At 47.2% G+C, this 19,874-nt stretch overlaps 1 long non-coding RNA gene across 1 annotated transcript in view; it reads right to left on the bottom strand.

Moving 5' to 3' along the window:
- Nucleotides 1–19,458, bottom strand: part of LOC143929948 (uncharacterized) — a 29,393-nt gene extending 9,935 nt beyond the window's left edge. The window contains exon 1 of the long non-coding RNA XR_013262664.1: nt 19,262–19,458. This is a non-coding gene — a long non-coding RNA (uncharacterized LOC143929948). The remainder of the gene's footprint in view (nt 1–19,261) is intronic.
- Between the last annotated feature and the right edge of the window lie 416 nt (nt 19,459–19,874).

Here is a 19,874-nt window from a genome sequence, read left to right as displayed (position 1 = left end):
AAAAGTTCTTTGGTGTGGGCCTTTTTTGAGACAAGTGCATCAGATCGCACCGCTGCTATTTGCAACATATGTCTCAAGCGTATCTCACGTGGCCAAAACATCAGCCGCTTGGGCACCACATGCTTGACCAGACATATGTTGACCTGCCATGCAGCTCGTTGGCAAGCGTACCTCAAAGACCCACACCAAAGAACAAAGCGGACCTCTCCTTGCTCCTCATCAGCTGACATCTCCAACCCCACTAGACCTTCAGTCCTCTCTGAAACCTGCTCTGAGAGGAATGAAGGTGTAGAATTAGGTGTGTCACAGCCAAGTGCTTCCGGGAACTCTGCTAGCGGTACACCCACGTCCGATTATAGCAGGCAAATGTCCCTGCCCCAGCTGCTGGACCGGCGGAAGAAGTTCACTCCCAGCCATCCACATGCCCAGCGGTTGAATGCTAGCTTGGCTAAATTGCTAGCACTTCAACTGCTGCCTTTTCAGTTGGTAGACTCGGCCCCCTTCCGTGAGTTTGTACAATGTGCGGTTCCTCAGTGGCAGGTCCCCAAACGATTCCGGCTCTCTACCGGCATGTGGAAGGCAATGTCCTTGCCTCGCTGGACAGGGCAGTCAGCGGTAAGGTGCATATTACCGCTGACTCATGGTCCAGCAGGCATGGACAGGGACGTTACCTGTCTTTCACGGCCCATTGGGTCACTCTTCTGGCAGCTGGGAAGGATGCAGGACAAGGTGCAGTAGTGTTGGAGGTTGTTCCGCCACCACGCCTCCAAAATGCTACTATTGGTTGTGACACACCTCTCTCCTCCACCCCCTCCTCTTCTTCTTCCTCCATGGCCTCTTCCAGTGCTCTGTCCTCAGAACCAGCGGTGCTCCGTAGGCGTTCCAGGGGCTACGCAAGTACGCAGGCAAAACGATGCCATGCCGTGCTTGCGCTGGTTTGTTTGGGGGACAGGAGCCACACTGGGGCGGATGTTTTGTCAGCTCAGCAGGGGCAGGCCGAGAGGTGGTTGACGCCACGCCAGCTTAAGCCAGGAATGGTGGTTTGCGACAATGGCACCAACCTCCTCTCCGCCCTCCGACAGGGACAACTGACCCATGTGCCCTGTGTAGCTCACGTCCTTAACCTGGTGGTGCAGCGGTTCTTGGGCAGGTACCCCGGCTTACAGGATGTCCTGAAGCAGGCCAGGAAAGTCTGTGTGCATTTCCGCCGATCATTTAATGCCTGTGCTCGGCTGGCTGAGCTCCAAAAGGAGTTGAACCTGCCCAAGAACCGCCTTATATGTGACATGCCCACCAGATGGAACTCAACATTGGCCATGCTGCAGCGGCTGCACACGCAGCAGAGGGCCATCAATGAGTACCTGTGAGACTACGGCACCAGGACAGGGTCAGGGGAGCTCGGTTTTTTCTCACCATGCCAGTGGGGCATGATCAGGGATGCATGCACTGTCCTGTCACCGTTTGAGGAGGCCACAAGGATGGTGAGCAGTGACAGTGCATGCATCAGTGACACTGTACCTCTTGTCCACCTCTTGGAGCATACGCTGCGTGGAATAATGGACAGGGCACTTGAGGCAGAACAGAGGCAGGAAGAGGAGGACTTCCTTGCCTCTCAAGGCCCCCTTTATCCAGACAGTGTTCCCGCTGTGCCACCCATCACACAGGAAGAGGATGAGGAGGAGGAAGAGGAGGAGGAGGATGATTGTGTCAGCATGGAGGTGGAGGCTGGCACTCAGCATCAGCATCAGCAGCAGCAGCAGCAGTCTTGTAGGGATGATTTACAGTCCCAAGAAACACGTGGACTTGTACGTGGCTGGGAGGAGGTAGCTGCGGATCATGTTGTCCTTAGTGACCCAGAGGACTCCGGACCGAATGCCTCAGCTAACCTACGCTGCATGGCCTCCCTGATCCTGCAAAGTCTGCGGAAGGATCCTCGTATTCTTCGGATCAAGCAGAGGGACCATTACTGGCTGGCCACTCTCCTTGATCCACGGTACAAGGGTAAGGTTGCCGACCTTATCTTGTCATCGCAGAGGGAGCAGAGGATGAGACATCTCCGGGAGGCCTTGCAGAAAGGTCTGTGCAACGCCTTCCCAGAGACTGGGAGGTTACAAACTCCTGGTCCTGGACAACGTGTTGCTGAGGCATCGGTCAGAAGGAGCGGTGGAGAAGGTGGCCGTCTGACTGATGCTTTCAGACAATTTTTTAGTCCGCAGCCCCAAGGTATGATCGGTTCCAGCACCCATCGCCAGCGTCTGATTTACATGGTGCAGGAATACCTAGGGGCAAGGTCAGACTTGGACACCTTTCCCACCGAAAATCCTCTGGCTTACTGGGTCTTGAGGATGGATCACTGGCCAGAGCTTGCACAGTATGCAATTGAGCTACTGGCCTGTCCTGCATCCAGCGTTCTTTCGGAACGCACCTTCAGGCTGGGTTCACACTGCTGCGGGGGGAGATCCGGATGTGATTCGCACCGCAAATCACATCCGATCTCCGTAGCGCTGCAAGTTCAGCCATACAGATAGTATGGCTGAACTCGCAGCGGTCCCGCAGCAAACTCGCACGGGACCCTTTTTTTCGTCCGCAACAGAATCGGATCGCATGGGCGTTCACACCATGCGATCCGATTCTTGTGCGAGTCGGCAGATCGCACTGCGATATGCGATCGGATCTGGGGGTGTCATTAACATATCATTGACACTCCCAGCCGTTCGCATAGGGCAGTGTGAACTGCCGGCGGGAGTCGTGCGATGCGGGAAAACGCCGCGGATTCGCGGCGTTCCCGCATCGCAGCGGTGTGAACCCGGCCTCAGTGCTGCTGGTGGCTTTGTTACCGATCACAGGGTGCGCCTGTCCACCGAATCAGTTGATCGACTGACCTTCATCAAGATGAATCAGTCTTGGATCACCCACAGCTACCAAGCACCTGAAGCTGATGTAACCGAATAATTTTTTTTGAAATACCACATCCCTTCAAGACTGCCTATGCTGATGCTGAGTGACTGTCCTGTTATGTTGATTGTCTATCCTCTTCCTCCTCCGCTGATATGTTGGAAGAACATTTCTGGTTCTGGTTGATGCCATCAGCCCAATTTTTCTGCCCCTGTTTAACAGGGGCGTTTAAGTACAATTTTTGATGCAATGCTTTGCAGCAGGGCTAATTCCTGCAATCAAACAAGAGTATATGGGAGAGGTTGCAGTGTGGTGGCACCAGTGCCTAAGGCCCAATTTTTCTGCCCCTGTTTAACAGGGGCGTTTAATTACAATTTTTGATGCAATGCTTTGCAGCAGGGTTAATTCCTGCATTAAAACTAGAGTATATGGCAGAGGTTGCAGTGTGGTGACACCAGCACCAGTGCCTAAGGCCCAATTTTTCTGCCCCTGTTTAACAGGGGCGTTTAAGTACAATTTTTGATGCAATGCTTTGCAGCAGGGCTAATTCCTGCAATCAAACAAGAGTATATGGGAGAGGTTGCAGTGTGGTGGCACCAGCACCAGTGCCTAAGGCCCAATTTTTCTGCCCCTGTTTAACAGGGGCGTTTAAGTACAATTTTTGATGCAATGCTTTGCAGCAGGGCTAATTCCTGCAATAAAACTAGAGTATATGGAAGAGGTTGCAGTGTGGTGGCACCAGCAGCAGTGCCTAAGGCCAAATTTTTCTGCCCCTGTTTAACAGGGACATGTAATTACAATTCTTGATATAATATTTCACAGGAGGGCCCCTTCCTCTGCCCACCCAGAGTAACGGTGAGGACTTATAGTGTTGTGGCACCAGCACCACAACCACCAAAGGTCAATTTTTCTACCACTGTTCAACAATGGCATGTAATTACAATTCTTGATATAATCGTTCACAGCAGGGCGCTCCAGCGCCCACCAAGAGTCACTTTGAGGGCTTACAATGTTGTGGCAAAACCAACACCTTGTTCCGCCATTTCTGCAGAGCATATAGGGCAGGCCCCTACTTTCAAACATCCAACTTACAAACATCTCCTACTTGCAAACGGAAGGAGACAACAGCAAGTGAGACGACAAAACGAATTATACAGGGGTGATAACCCTTCCCTATGTTTTCCAAAAAGCTTAAAAATAGTTTTTTTGACTGGAGCTACATTTTAAAAATGTACCAGTTGAAAATTACAAACAGATTCAACTTAACACAACAAACCTACACAGTCCCTGTCTTGTTTGCACCGCCTGTATACTGCTGTTCTGAGTATATAGGGCCTGGGGGCCACACGCATTTCCTTTTTTTAATATGGGTACAGGGTTCCCCTTAATATGCGTACAAGACCCAAATAGGCTGGTAATGGGCAGGGAGGGCTACCCATGCCATTTTTCTCAATGATTTTCAACCATATTGCAGGAACCAGATATAACATTAAAACCGCAAGCAGTTTTAAATGGTGTTATTTCCGTTTAATGTCATTTTGTGCAGGGACTGTTCTAAACACGGGAAAGACGTGGCACTTCACAGGCATACTACAGACACCCCCCAGGCACCATATTTAAAGGAATATTTCACTTTTTTTTTTCACTTTAATCGTCATTAAAATCAGTGCTCCCGCCAAAACGACCATTTTTAAAAACATTTTAGGCATTGACCCATGTCCCCTGGGGCAGGAGCCAGGTCCCCAAACCCTTTTTAGGACAGTATCTTGCATATTAGCCGTTAAAATTAGCACTTTTCATTTCGAACGTTCGAGTCCCATAGACTTCAATGGGGTTCTAACGTTCGTTCGAATTTGGGGTCCGTTCGAAAGTTCTGGTGCGAACCGAACCGGGGGTTGTTCGGCTCATCCCTATTCAGCGGTCAGCTAGGAAGCCTATTCAGGTGTTGGACTAATGGGATGAACAGACAATGTTCGGCTCAAACCCATGCTTGGGCCGAACCGTTCGATCAACACCACTGCCCAATCCTTGGAAGGGGGTATCCAGAAGGTGGCTGGTGAGGCGGTCCGGAGCAGATTGTTTTTTTTTTGTTAGGGAATTCCTGTACTCCTGGGGCTATTGACCCTAGAAGGAGTATCACAGACAAGACAATAGACTACTGTTTGGGCCTTAGCATTTGCTGTATTAAGGGCCTGATGAGGACAGCTGAATAAGGGGAGACCTGCTGGCAGACATTGTTTCAGAGTCCAGGTCTGAAAGAGAAGGTCAAAGGAAAAGATCCATAAGCCGCATATCATGAAGCAGACCCATGTGCATGAAGTTAGATGAATGTCAGCCTCAGCCTGAACTTCAACCATGCCATGTCCCAACGCATTTCGCTCAGCCACCTAGAGCTTAGCTTAGCTAGCTTAACCACTTCAGGTTCGGAAGGTTCACCCCACTTCCTGACCAGGCCATTTTTTGTGATACTGCATTGCGTTGCTTTAACTGACAATTATGCGGTTGTGCAACACTGTACCCAAAAATTGATGTCCTTTTTTTGCCCACAAATAGAGCTTTCTTTTGGTGGTTTTTGATCACCTCTGTGGTTTTTATTTTTTTGCGTTATAAACAAAAAAATACCATAAATTTTGAAAAAAAACAACAATATTTTTTACTTTCTGCTATAAAACATATCCAATAAAAAATAAAACATTTCTTCATCAGTTTAGGCCAATATGTATTCTGCTACATGTTTTTGGTAATAATGATTCCCAATAAGTGTATATTGATTGGTTTGCACATAACAAACTATGACATAGATACATGGATTTTTTATTTTATTTTTTTATTTTTTTACTAGTAATGGCCTGTGATCAGTGATTTTTAGCTGTACTGTGACATTGCAGCAGACACCTAACTGACACTCTTGACACTTTTTGGGGACCACAAAAAAATGCACTGGCAGGGAACGGTTAACATCAGGGGCGATCAAAGGGTTAAATGTGTTCCCTGGGAGCGCTTTCTTGCTGTGTGGGGGGTGGTTTAACTGTAGAAAGACAGAGATCCATGTTCCTTCTTAGTAGAAACACAAGATCTCTGTCTTCCTTACTAGCAGAATGGCGATCTGCCTTGTTTAGATAAGCAGACCACTGTTCTGCCTCTCCCGGAATTATCAGCAGGTTCCCACTGATTGGCTCCCACTGTGTCCAGTACGTGATTTAAGGACTGCCCTGCATCAGTATATGTATGTGGGGCGGTCCTTAGGAGGTTAATCATGGGGAAGGAGCAAATGCCATTTCCCTCATTAAGGATCTACCTGGGGAGTCTGGGTGGCAGTAAAGACCTTACTGGGGACTGATAATTGTGTAAAAGTGAAAGGGAACCACCTACTAACAGCTGCTCTGTGGTCTACAGCAGTGGGACCTTAGATATGCTGACCATCCACAGCTACCTTCAGAGAAGCCACTACTAAGAGAGAAGAACAAGATGCTTGTACTTGCTATTGTGGCTGATTTGGAGTAACCCGTGGCCCTAAAACTCTCTCCTGTTAAAGTTCCTCAGCAAAAAATTCGAAAAAGGCACCCCTTAGATCAGCGTTGTCCAAAATGCGGCCCAAGACAGCTATGATTGTGGCCCAACACATTTTTTTTTCTTTTTTGTTTTTGTAAAAATGCGTTTACACTTAGCAAACACATGAAAATGTGACAGTGGGGTTTATTTACTAAAGGCAAATCCACTTTGCACTGGAAGTGCACTTGGAAGTGCAGTCGCTGTAGATCCAAGGAGGACATGCAAGGAAAATAAAAAAACAGCATTTTTGCTTGTACATGATTGGATAATAAAATCAGCAGAGCTTCCCCTCATTTCAGATCTTCCTCTCAGATCTAAAGCAACTGCATTTCCAAGTGAACTTGTAGTGCAAAGTGGATTTGCCTTTAGTAAATCAACCCCAGTGTCTCTTTACTGGACTTTTATACATTTAATCTTCCCAATCCCAAAGAACAATCTCCCACTCTTCACAATCACGCTGTATTCATGTCATCAGTTTTTGGCAGCACCTATATGTGTGAGCAAATATTTTCAAGGATGAAGCAAATGAAGGGCAAATTTAGAACCAAAATATTTGATGATCACCTTGACAATTCATTGAAAATTATTACTCCATCCATCCAATCAGATATTGATGCGTAGTTTATAAAAAGAAACAGTGTCAAATATCGCACTTGTTTTATGTTGCCCTCTTTTACTTTTATAATAGAAATATGACAAATTAAATAAAGTTTTATTACTCAGGCAGAGGCGGCTCTAGACTTTCTGAGGCCTTAGGCAAAACTTAGACATGAGGCCCCACTCACGCCCATAATGGGAAAAATATTATAAAAATGATAAAAATTAACTGTATGAATGCATATATTAACTTAATTCCTATGAACTATGAATTCACCGTTTCTATAAATTTCTCTAGCCAATTATTCTTTAATCAAATATCATTAAACATAGGGTGGGTGGGTATATATGTTACACGCACACAGATATAGATCAAATTGTGCAGCTGCCTACTCATTATCCTTTGTGCTGTCTCATAAATGTGAAATTAATTTGTCAACAAAGTATAAAACAAAAAAAAAAGTAATTTTACAACATATTCTAAAACATAACCTGTTTAATGCAACAAGTCCAATCCAGCTAAGGAGCAGTCCCAGCTGAGGGATATAGTCATAGTCCAACCCAGCTGATAGACATAGTCCGACCCATCCAATCCAGCTAAGGGACAGTCCCAGATAAGAGACAGCCCAGCTAAGAGACAGTCCAATCCAGCTAAAGGACAGTCACCGACCTCACATCCATGATACAAGAGATGGTCAGAGACTGTGTACGGGCAATAATACAGGAGATGGTCAGAGACTGTGTGTGGACAATGATACAGGAGATGGTCAGAGACTGTGTGTGGACAATGATACAGGAGATGGTCAGAGTCTATGCAGACAATTATACAGGAGACGGTCAGAGACTGTGCAGACAATGATACAGGCAAGGGTCAGAGACTGTGGACAATGATACAGGAGATGGTTTTATTATGGTAATGACAAGCAAACTCTTACCTGGCTAACATGGTATCAAACGTTGGAGCCACTGACAGGGTGCTGACAGACAATCATGCAGGAGATGGTCATAGACTGCGGAAAATTATACAGGAGATGGTCAGAGACTGTGTGTGGACAATGAATCAGGAGATGGTCAGAGACTGTGTGTGGACAATGAATCAGGAGATGGTCAGAGACTGTGTGTGGACAATGAATAAGGAGATGGCCAGAGACTGTGTGTGGACAATGATACAGGAGACGGTCAGAGACTGTGTGTGGACAATGATACAGGAGACGGTCAGAGACTGTGTGTGGACAAGGATACAGGAGACGGTCAGAGACTGTGTGTGGACAAGGATACAGGAGACGGTCAGAGACTTGCAGAGACAATGATACAGGAGACGGTTTTATTATGGTAATAACAAGCAAACTCTTACCTGGCTAACACGGTATGAAAAGTTGGAGCCACTGACAGGGTGCTGACAGACAATCATGCCACAAAGATGCAGGAGATGGTCAGATACTGTGCGCAGATAATGATACAGGAAATGGTCAGAGACTGTGGGCGGACAATGATACAGGAGCCACTGTGCCATCAAAAGCAGCCACCGTGCCAGTAATCGCAGCCACTGTGTCATCAAACACAGCCACTGTGTCATCAAACGCAGCCACTGTGCCCTCAAACGCAGCCACTGTGCCAAAACGCAGCCACTGTGCCCATCAATTGCAGCCACTGTGCCCATCAAACTCAGCCACTGTGCCCATCAAACTCAGCCACTGTGCCCATCAAATGCAGCCACTGCGCCATCAAACGCAGCCACTGTGCCATCAAACGCAACCACTGTGCCATCAAACGCAGCCACTGTGCCCTCAAACGCAGCCACTGTGCCCTCAAACGCAGCGACTGTGCCCTCAAACGCAGCCACTGTGCTCATCAATTGCAGCCACTGTGCCCATCAAATGCAGCCACTGCGCCATCAAACACAGCCACTGTGCCATCAAACGCATCCACTGTGCCATCAAACGCAGCCACTGTGCCCATCAAACGCAGCCACTGCGACATCAAACGCAGCCACCGTGCCAACAAAAGCAGCCACCGTGCCATCAAACACAGCCACTGTGCCCATCAATTGCAGCCACTGTGCCATCAAACTCAGCCACTGTGCCCATCAAATGCAGCCACTGCACCATCAATTGCAACCACCATGCCATCAAACTCAGCCACTGTGCCCATCAAATGCAGCCACTGCGCCATCAAATGCAGCCACTGTGCCATCAAATGCAGCCACTGTGCCCTCAAACGCAGCCACTGTGCCCTCAAACGCAGCCACTGTGCCCTCAAACGCAGCCACTGTGCCCATCAATTGCAGCCACTGCGCCATCAAACACAGCCACTGTGCCATCAAACGCAGCCACTGTGCCCATCAAACGCAGCCACTGTGCCCATCAAACGCAGCCACTGCGACATCAAACGCAGCCACCGTGCCAACAAAAGCAGCCACCGTGCCATCAAACACAGCCACTGTGCCCATCAAATGCAGCCACTGTGCCCTCAAACGCAGCCACTGTGCCCTCAAACGCAGCCACTGTGCCCTCAAACGCAGCCACTGTGCCCATCAATTGCAGCCACTGCGCCATCAAACACAGCCACTGTGCCATCAAACGCAGCCACTGTGCCCATCAAACGCAGCCACTGTGCCCATCAAACGCAGCCACTGCGACATCAAACGCAGCCACCGTGCCAACAAAAGCAGCCACCGTGCCATCAAACACAGCCACTGTGCCCATCAATTGCAGCCACTGTGCCATCAAACTCAGCCACTGTGCCCATCAAATGCAGCCACCGTGCCCATCAAATGCAGCCACTGCGCCATCAATTGCAGCCACCGTGCCATCAAACTCAGCCACTGTGCCCATCAAATGCAGTCACTGCGCCATCAAACGTAGCCACTGTGCCCATCAAACGCAGCCACTGTGCCATCAAATGCAGCCACTGTGCCATCAAACGCAGCCACTGTGCCATCAAACACAGCCACCGTGCCCATCAAATGCAGCCACTGTGCCCATCAATTGCAGCCACCGTGCCCATCAATTGCAGCCACCGTGCCATCAAACTCAGCCACTGTGCCCATCAATTGCAGCCACCGTGCCATCAAACTCAGCCACTGTGCCCATCAATTGCAGCCACCGTGCCATCAAACTCAGCCACTGTACCCATCAAATGCAGTCATTGCGCCATCAAACGCAGCCACTGTGCCATCAAACGCCGCCACTGTGCCATCAAACGCAGCCACTGTGCCCATCAATTGCAGCCACTGTGCCATCAAACACAGCCACCGTGCCCATCAAATGCAGCCACCGTGTCATCAAACTCAGCCACTGTGCCCATCAAATGCAGCCACTGTGCCATCAATTGCAGCCACCGTGCCATCAAACTCAGCCACTGTGCCCATCAAATGCAGTCACTGCGCCATCAAATGCAGCCACTGTGCCAGCAAACGCAGCCACTGTGCCCATCAAACGCAGCCACTGTGCCATCAAACGCAGCCACTGTGCCCATCAAACTCAGCCACTGTGCCATCAAACGCAGCCACTGTGCCATCAAACACAGCCACCGTGCCCATCAAATGCAGCCACTGTGCCATCAAACGCAGCCACTGTGCTCAATAATTGCAGCCACTGTGCCATTAAACCCAGCCACTGTGCCATCAATTGCAGCCACCATGCCATCAAACACAGCCACTGTAAAGCATCCTCAGTAAAGCAGATGAAAAGTTATTTTTAGAATGTGTGAAAATAAAACTGTCTTGTCAATGCAGAGTTAATATGGCCTTTGGACTCTTAGATTTGGTGGGGGTGCATTGTTGTTAGGTTTTTCATATATATATATATATATATATATATATATATATATATATATATATATATATATATGAAAAACCTATATATAAACTGTACCTGATGATCCTGCTCCTCGCCTTGGTGACAAATTGGTAAAGGCAGCAGGACTCAGTTGGAGAAGCAACACATGATGTTCTAGCTCTGCCCTGCAGTGCAATCTGGGAGTTGTAGTCTCTGCAGAGCACAGGCACCAGACGGCCATGTTAAAGTCTATGTGCCTGTGCTCTGTGGGAGAACTACAATTCCCGGCATGCAATGGGGCCGCCGTTAGGGGAAGGAAGGGCTAGGACTCGGAGGACAGCGCTGCTGCTATTGGACACACAGGCAGCCTAAGCCATGCATATTAGACAGTCGGACATACTCTTATCACCCCCCTCATCCACCGCCGCGGAGCTCACTCTGTCTGCAGCTGTGTGCAGCGCGCCCGCCGCTCGCTCACCCCGCCGTTTGAGAGACACTCCACACAGCAGCAGACAGTGCAGCACAACACCTCAGAGACAAATTAGGCAATCGCTCGATGGCGAGGCCCTTCCTGTGGGCGAGGCCTAAGGCAATCGCCTAATTTGCCTAATTAAAGAGCCGCCTCTGTTCTCAGGTACATTATCTATATCAGTGATTGTTAACTTGCGATCTGCCTGACTTTTCCTGCTCATCAGCTCTCTTTATTGTTAGTGTATTCTATGTGTGGCTTGAGACTATTCCTCTTCTTCCAATGTGGACCAGGAAGGTCAAAAATTTGGAAACCCCTGCCCTAGACTGAATATTAATTGCTTGTGTGACTGGTGGCCTCTGTACTACATAGGGAGAACCTGTCTGTTTTCAGCGGTCACTTTGAGGGTGTGTGATACACCTACATAGAAATAAATAAAATGTTCCATTCTGGAGTTGTGCCTACAGGGTTTGGGACCAGTGGCAGCCCATCCATACGCCGCTCCCCTAATCCATCTACCCGGCCCCTAATCTACATGCAGGGCGCCGGATGCATGACTTTCCACTGGATTATTTTTTTTGTAGCATGTAATTAGAGCCTGAGGCTCTAATAGGCTTAAAAAAGGGTGGGGGGGGGGGGGGAGCAGAGCACTGCGTCCTGAGCCCACCCAGTTGTGTGACAAAAGCAAATTAATATTCGCTATTGTCTTCCTGATTCTCCTCCCGGCCAATCAGGAAACAGGTTCTGAGACCTGGCCAGGGAGTCTGGGCAATCGGGTCTCTTGGCTCTCAGAACCCACTTCCTGTTTAGCCGGTAGGAGAAGCAACAGCCCCGGAGCAAGGAACGAGATCCCTGTTATCTGCCTCCTAAGATAAGGAGGCTTTTGCCTGTCTATTTCCCACGGGAGGGGGGGAATGGGGAGGTTGATCACCCTCACGTCCGTCTTCTGTGCGGGGGGGGATCGCATTCTTCCCGTCCTCCTCCCGCTGGGGGTTGTGGGGATTGCCACCTCCCCATCTTTCTCCCGTAGAGGGGGTATGGTGTTGTTTTGCCACGCCCCCCCCCCCCCCCAAAAAAATAATTGAGCACCAGCCTCCCTCGTTTCGGGATAAAAATATGTGTTGCTATTTTTTTTTATTTGTTTTACAGGGCTTTTATGTTGTATTTCTGTGAAAACTAAACTAAGTGGAACTTTAGTCAGAAAATGAAGCCCTACTAGATTCCTTCAAGCTGGCTCTTTTTGCAGGTATGTAAAAAATAAAAAATAAATGTCTATACTGTTTAAAATCCAGTAATACGCTGTCTCACCCTGCTCTGCACATGCTCAGTTGCTCTCTATAGGCACTTTGCTGAATTTATAGAGGCTGATCTGCTGACAGCCTAAAGATTTACTGCTGTTCAGGGGCTCTGGGCTTCAGCAAAATGGCAGCCTCCTGCAAAAAGAAATAGGAGCAATGCTGGAGGCAATTTACAGCACACACTCATTTTGGTAGCATAATTATTTATGTGGCATGTATCTTCCCTGCTATAGAAAATTATTTTTAATCAAGTTATTATGGGTAAAGTACCCCTTTATTGTGATATATGTGTCGCACTGGCTCCTGACGAGCAGGCGCTACTGTTTTTGAAAAGTTAAGTTGCCTGAAGCCACAGTAGAGCTTCGGGATTATTTCTCTAAATTTCTGGTTTCAGTACCAGTCCAGCTGGGTTGCACTGGGTTCTCCTTGACCGCAGGTGTCGCTGTCACCACCGGCACCAACAGCCCTGTGATACACAAACAGATAATGGCTTCCAACCAAGGGAACCCAAAAAGTACTTTTGGGCAAGGCACATACATCCATTAAAACAGCTTTTATTCAAATCATTTTAATCCAACATATCAGGTTGGAATACATTTAAATTCTATATCAAACATTTTAAAAGTAAATTTTAAAAGCATAAAGAACCCACCCACAGCATATACATACATATGCATATGTCTGTTTTGCAAAAAGGTCAAATTATTGGCCCACCAGATTTATAACAATTCAATGATTACAAATATGTACTCATATACACCGTAATTCCAACAGAAATTAGCTGTGGAGAGGTTCCAATATCTCTATCTCAATGCGTTTTGCAGATAAGCTTCTTAAAGATTCTGTGCAATCAGGGCCAGGGAGAAATACCCATGAGGATGGGAGTCTAGGTGATGCAGGACAGACATCAAAGCCTTACATTAAGTTATGATATAGGCCAGGAAAGTATGCATGAAGCACAAAATAAGGGAAGCAGATCCTCCAAATGAGAGCGCCTGAAATATTGATAAATCCTCTTCACTTGTCTTGATACAATATGGAGGATCACATAGATTCCCAAACAAATGTGGCATGCAGTGCTGGCTCTGTGATGCAGAGGCGGCAGCAAGGAAGCCAGGTGAGCTTCCATTTTGCATCACCGGCATCCAGTGCTCAAATTTTTTTGGGGGGGGCCACAAACAAACTGAAAAATTTAGAAAGAAAACATCAATTGCAGCCTCACTGTGCCATCAATTACAGAAACTGTGACATCAAAACAGCCACAGTGCCAAACACAGCCACTGTGCCATCAATTGCAGCCACTGGCCACTGCGCTCCATTAAACGCAGCCACTGTGCCCATCGAAGGCAGCCACTGTGCCCATCAAACGCAGCCACTGTGCCCGTCAAACGCAGTCATTTTCCCCGATCAAACGCAGCCACTGTGCCCCATCAAACGCAGCCACTGTGCCCCATCAAATGCAGCCACTGTGCCACCAATCGCAGCCACTGTGCCATCAAACGCAGCCACTGTGCCATCAAACGCAGCCAATGTGCCCATCAATTGAAGCCACTGTGCCCATCAATTGGAGCACCTGTGCTTATCATATGCAGCCGGTGTGCTCCTCATATGCAGCTTGTCCACATCATATGTAGTCTGTGTGCCCATCATATGTAGCCTTTGTGCTCATCATATGTAGCCTCTGTGCTCATCATATGTAGCCTGTGTGCCCATCATATTCAGCCTCTGTGACCCATCATATGTAGCCTGTGTGCCCATCATATGTAGCTCTGTAACCCATCATATGCAGCTTCTGTGACTCCCCTGCTCGGTGTCTGACCGGAACACACTTACCCCATCCTGGTGATGGAGGCAAGCTGTGGGACATGCAGCAGGTGACGACGGCAAACTCCTGTGTCCTCCATGGCTCTCTGTCCTCTCCCGTTCCAGTCCTCTGCTCTCTTCCAGTCCTGCCTTCAGCCAATTAGGTGACAGGTATTAGATCCATGCCTCCTGATTGGCTGAGAAGTGGTTCAGTGTTAGCAAAGCAAATAGTCATCTGCTTTGCTAACCCACCTGGGTGAACTGTGAGCGCTTCTGACGAAGCAGATTTACAATACTTATAAATCATGTCAAGAACCTACCACCATCCACTTGTGGAGTATTGTGCTAATTTTTATGTCATCGATGTAAACGTAACAGTGGTTGGGAAAGGTAGCTAATTCCCTTGAGAGATTATATGGTATATAATTATATATGTATCCGTTGGAAGAATCTCTACCTTTAAGAGTTTTTTAAGACTTTTATACTAATAAATAATATTTTTTACTGGTATTTATTAGCTTTTACACCAAGTCCTGTATATACATTGGGGTAGATTTACTAAAACTGAAGAGTAAAAAATCTGGTGCAACTGTGCATGGTAGCCAATCAGCTTCTAACTTCAGCTTATTCAATTAAACTCAGGGTTGTCTTATCGAGCGGCACCCCTGGGCACTGCCCAGGGGCCCCAAATGCTCATGGGGCCCCATCAGGGCTGGCTCCGATCTAGGGGGATGCAGTATGGAGGTCAGGTGGCATGGTAACAGCACGCAATGCACAGCGATGTGACAGGGGAGAAGCAGGGTGTATCTCCCCCGCTCGCCCCCTCCCCTTTCTCCTGTCAGCCGAACAGGAGAAGAGAGAGCAGCTCCAATCTGGTTTCCCGCAACGCCCACCTTCCTGTCTGCTTTCCCCATTGGCCACAGCAGAGAAGACACTGGGGATGAATCATGGGCACTGCAGTCCTGGAAGATTGGTGGCCCCAATGTGTCCACAGAAAGCTCAGGCTTTGGCCTGGCGGTGGCATCATTTGCCTGCCATCTTCAGACTCCAAGCTGTCACCTGAGCCTCTGTAATCATTGGTGAATGCCCACCTTCCAGCCAGAAGTCTGTGGCTTGGAACATGTGCATACTGCTCTCTGTGGCTGTCTTTGTCGATCCTGTTACTCAATATCTCCTCACTTACACAAATGCTGTGAGTGAGATATTGGGACCGACTTCATAGTGAACAGCGCAGCTTGCTGGAGATGCCAATCATTTTTGCCCCGTCTCCTTCTAATGTAGCCAATCCCTGCTGTGCCTGTGCCAGCAGCTCCACTCCTGATGTGGACACACACAAACATCCCTGTACTGGAAGTATGGAAGGAAGTGTGTGTTGTGCAGCAGGCGAGAAATTGGAGGACACACACACACACACTAGAGCCTACAAAATTGGTGAGTGACTCCAGTGTCCAAACACCCCTCACCCCCCACCTTTACAATTGCATATGTCCCTCCATTGTCTCAGCTTCATTGAGTCTCTGATTGCAAACAGGTGGGTTCCAATCTATGTGTGGATTGCTTTTCAGAGGTATTTGACAGGCAGTAAGGCGGCCCTCACAGCCTGTTTTACCCCCTCTAAATGCTGCATCACCCCCACCACAACCATGTGCATTGAATGCGGTTTTGATGAACATTCAGCACAGACCCTTTTATTTGAATGGGTTGCATTTGGTGAGCAGTAAGGCCCACCAAATGCAACTGGTGAAATAATTCTTGTATAACTCAATATAATTCTTGCTGCAGTCATGAAGAAAAGCATTGTGGCTGCAGCATTTGCACAAGCCCAGCTAAGGGTTTTGTGGTGTGAATATACCTTTGCCACTTGCTACCCACCCGCACTATTTTTATTGAGCTTGGGCAACATAGGAATGCCAGACAACATAACTGTATGTTGCTACTTGTTTTCCGGGTTTTGGGGCACACACGCATGCCCCACCAACCCATGGCATGATTGGAGACAGCACAAGTTAATTGACAGGTTTCAATGATTTTGTCCTGAAACCTGCTGACCAACTGTGCCCAATCACAGCACAGACACACACAGGACTCTGTACACAGAACAATGATCTGGCTGTTTCTTACGGGGGACCAGGGGGGAAAACAACCAGATGTGTAAGTAAAAACATCACACATTACACTTGATAGGCACATAGTTAACCCCTTCCCAGCTAGTGTCATTAGTACAGTGTCAGTGTACAGTATTAAATCTGACAACTGTAGTAGTGTTACTACCCCCTCCCCCCTTTCACACAAACCAATCAATATACACTTTTTTTTTATTTTTACCAAAGATATGTAGCAGAATACATTTTGACCTACATTTATGAAGAAGTTTGATTTTTTTTTTATATGTTTTTTAACAGTATAACAAAATCAAATTTCTTGTAGGGCCCCCCCATGCAATACTTTACCCAGGGGCCCATATTGCTATTCAGATGGCCCTGATTAAGCTTTAAAAAAAAATGCTGCACCAGATTTACACTCTCCAGTTTTAGCAAATCAACCTCAGTGTGTAGCTTATGGATTATGGATTTTCGAGATGTGGTGTTGATACACTTAGGACCAGTTTTGTTATTATTACCTATAGCAATGAAAACCTGACGATGCATCTGACCCCTCACCACTTCATCCAAAACTTAATTAAGAAAAAACAAAAAACACATTGAGTTTCGGATGGAACTGGGTGGGAACCTGGATACACAGAACCGAGTATATAATTAGCGTACAGAACAATACAACCCAGAAATATCTTAATCTACTATGTGCATCGTTGGGTTCTTCCATTAATCATTCTGTGTCCCTGTGCGTTACACCCCAGGAGAGTCACCTTTGTGGTGGCCCTGGATACTGTTCCTACTCCCTATAGTCCTGTGTAGCGTTTCCACCTTTCATCCTATAGACTTGTGGAATGTTTAGGTGCACAAATATTGGCACAAGTAGCTGATGTGCGTCACTAAGGCCAGCTAACATAGCTGTGTGATTAACTCCTTCCATGGCAGAGTGCTAGACCTACACCCAATGCCAACATGTTGGGTGGCACTTTCAAAAGAAGACAGAACCGTTTAATGCCTGCAGAAGTGCAAAGTCAAACTCTAGCCAAAAACATATTTTTTCAGTTTTTGATACAGTGGATAAGAGTGACTTCTGTCAAGCTTTTATGGCTGTGTATGTTATTGGGGGGATTTTCTCTCACATCCTGTCAAGACAAGAAATGTGTGGGTGTGGGTGTCATCAAGACCCACATAGTAATAAAAAAAACAAATAGATCTTCTGGTCTACAATGAAAGGGGTTTTGGGGGTTTTAAAATGCATTCTAATTGCTGTCCTATAGACCAGTGTTCTCCAAACTGCCCTTTCCTTGTATTTATCCAGCCCTTGGGGCACTATTTCATCCACTGATACCAACAATGGGGCATAATTCCCCTCACTGACACCAATGAAGGGGCACGATTCCTCCCAATGACGCCAATGATAGGGCACAATTTCTCCCAATGACACTAACAATGGGGCCCAATGACTCCAATGATGGGACACAATGCATTCTAATGACAACAACAACAATGGGACCTTATGACACCACTGATGGAACACTATTCTTCCCAATGACACCAATGATGAGGCACAATTCCCCCCACTGACACCAACGTCCGCTCCCCCTAAAATCTGAAGGACAGTAAACTGGCCTTATGTTTAGAAAGTTTGGAGATCCCTGATACAGACCCATGTACACTAGGGTCAGTTAGGTGTCTGGTTAACCTGCCAGTCAGAGAGTAAATTAGAATGTTTCATTGTTCTGAAATGTTGGTGACAATTTTGGCAAAATTTTCCCATTGTGGCAAAATGCATTTTCAATGGGGGAAAGTGAATCAAAGGTGAATTTTAAGGGTTTAATGGGTTTTAAAGTTTAAAGCCAAAACACAGTTTTCCTTTATTATAGTGTGTTTGGGTCAGGGTTGCCCTTACGAACAATCTCCTTGACTAATACATGAGCCTGCTGTAAACACTTAATAAACTATATGTGGCATCAGCTATATACAGTATACAGAGCTGTGTTTTCTGGCAGTAGTATAGGGACTTCCTGTTGCTGGAACAAAATTGAGTAGAGCTCAGTCATTCACAGAAAGCCTTTTATTTTTTTTATCAATGAATGCAAGGCTTCCTCTGAATGGCTGAGGTAGGGATTGTGACTTCATCACCACTCCACCTGTAACAGGGACACAAAACCATCTCACAAAAAATTAATGGGCCAACATAGGAGGGCATTTTGTACAGGTGAGGACTCAGCAATCTTCCTACATCTTAAGAAGACCCTGCTACCAAATAAAAAAAATTACAGGTAAAAAAACAAAAAACTTTTTTTTAAATGCTTATTTTTTCATTTCCAAAAATTATTTTTTATTCACTTGCAATGTACTGTTAAGCTTACTAAAAGATTCAGCTTTTTTTGAAGGGTCAGTTCCTCCAGTGCAGCCCCCTCCTTTTCTGCAACTGTCTAATTACTCTCTGTGCTGGCCCAGCTCCTCCATGTCTCCCCGCACCTCAGTACACAACCTTTTATGTACCAGCCAGGGGAGGAACAAAGGAGAATACTGCAGAAGGTAGGTGTAAGACGTGTGGGCAGTGAGCATTGGTGTCAGAGTCCTTTACTGGGGACTGGGAAGAATAAGTCGACAAGATGCATCCAAGATGGAACACCCAGCAGAAGTCTCATGGCCTTTGGACACAGGATTTTACAGGTAAAAAATATATAAAAAATAATGAAAGTGTTACTAAACCCACAATAGTAAAATCTCTCTGTATATGCAGTAAAGCATGCTTGTTATACTCACTGTGGAACCTAAGGGGTTAATCCTCTGCATTGTGTAAAAGGGCTGTTTGATTCTGTCTTCTTTATTCCTCCCCTTCTTCCACTGCCCCCAATCCATCTCCTGAAAGTACAGAGCCTTGGAGGCACTCTGCAAACCTGCATTTTGAACCCTGCCAGTGCACAGACTTGGTGCTGTCTGCTCTACAGCGTTCCCGTGTGTTCCTGTTGCCTGTATCTGTGATCTGTTCCTGATTACCCGACCTGGCTTGCCTCTGACGATTCCTGCTATCTGCCTGCACCCGATCCAGCTTGTTTGACCACTGCATCTGCCTGCTTCTTCTGCTAACTCGCTGCCAGCCCATCACTGACCTGGCTTGTATCCTGACTACTATTCTGCCTCTGCACCTGCTTCTGACGTGTCTGCCAGTGTATGACCCGGCTCGCCTGTACCTACCTTCTCTTCTGCCTGTAGAATCCTGCTGTACTGCCATTCATCCTGCAGCTGCTTCTGATTCCATGGTCTGCGATCCATCAGGCACTTATGTGAGTCTGCACTCCTGCGCCTTTTGTCTACTCTACCAGGGGGCCTCTAGTTAGAGATGTAAGAGAGGCCGTCCGCTACATATCAGGTATGT

This window comes from Lithobates pipiens, unplaced genomic scaffold (genome assembly GCF_037356315.1).
Source record: "Lithobates pipiens isolate NorthernLeopardFrog02 unplaced genomic scaffold, aLitPip1_a1.2 Scaffold_25, whole genome shotgun sequence".
Taxonomy (NCBI): domain Eukaryota; kingdom Metazoa; phylum Chordata; class Amphibia; order Anura; family Ranidae; genus Lithobates; species Lithobates pipiens.
The sequence above is the reverse complement of the archived record's forward strand: the minus strand, read 5'-3'. Positions and strand labels throughout refer to the sequence as shown.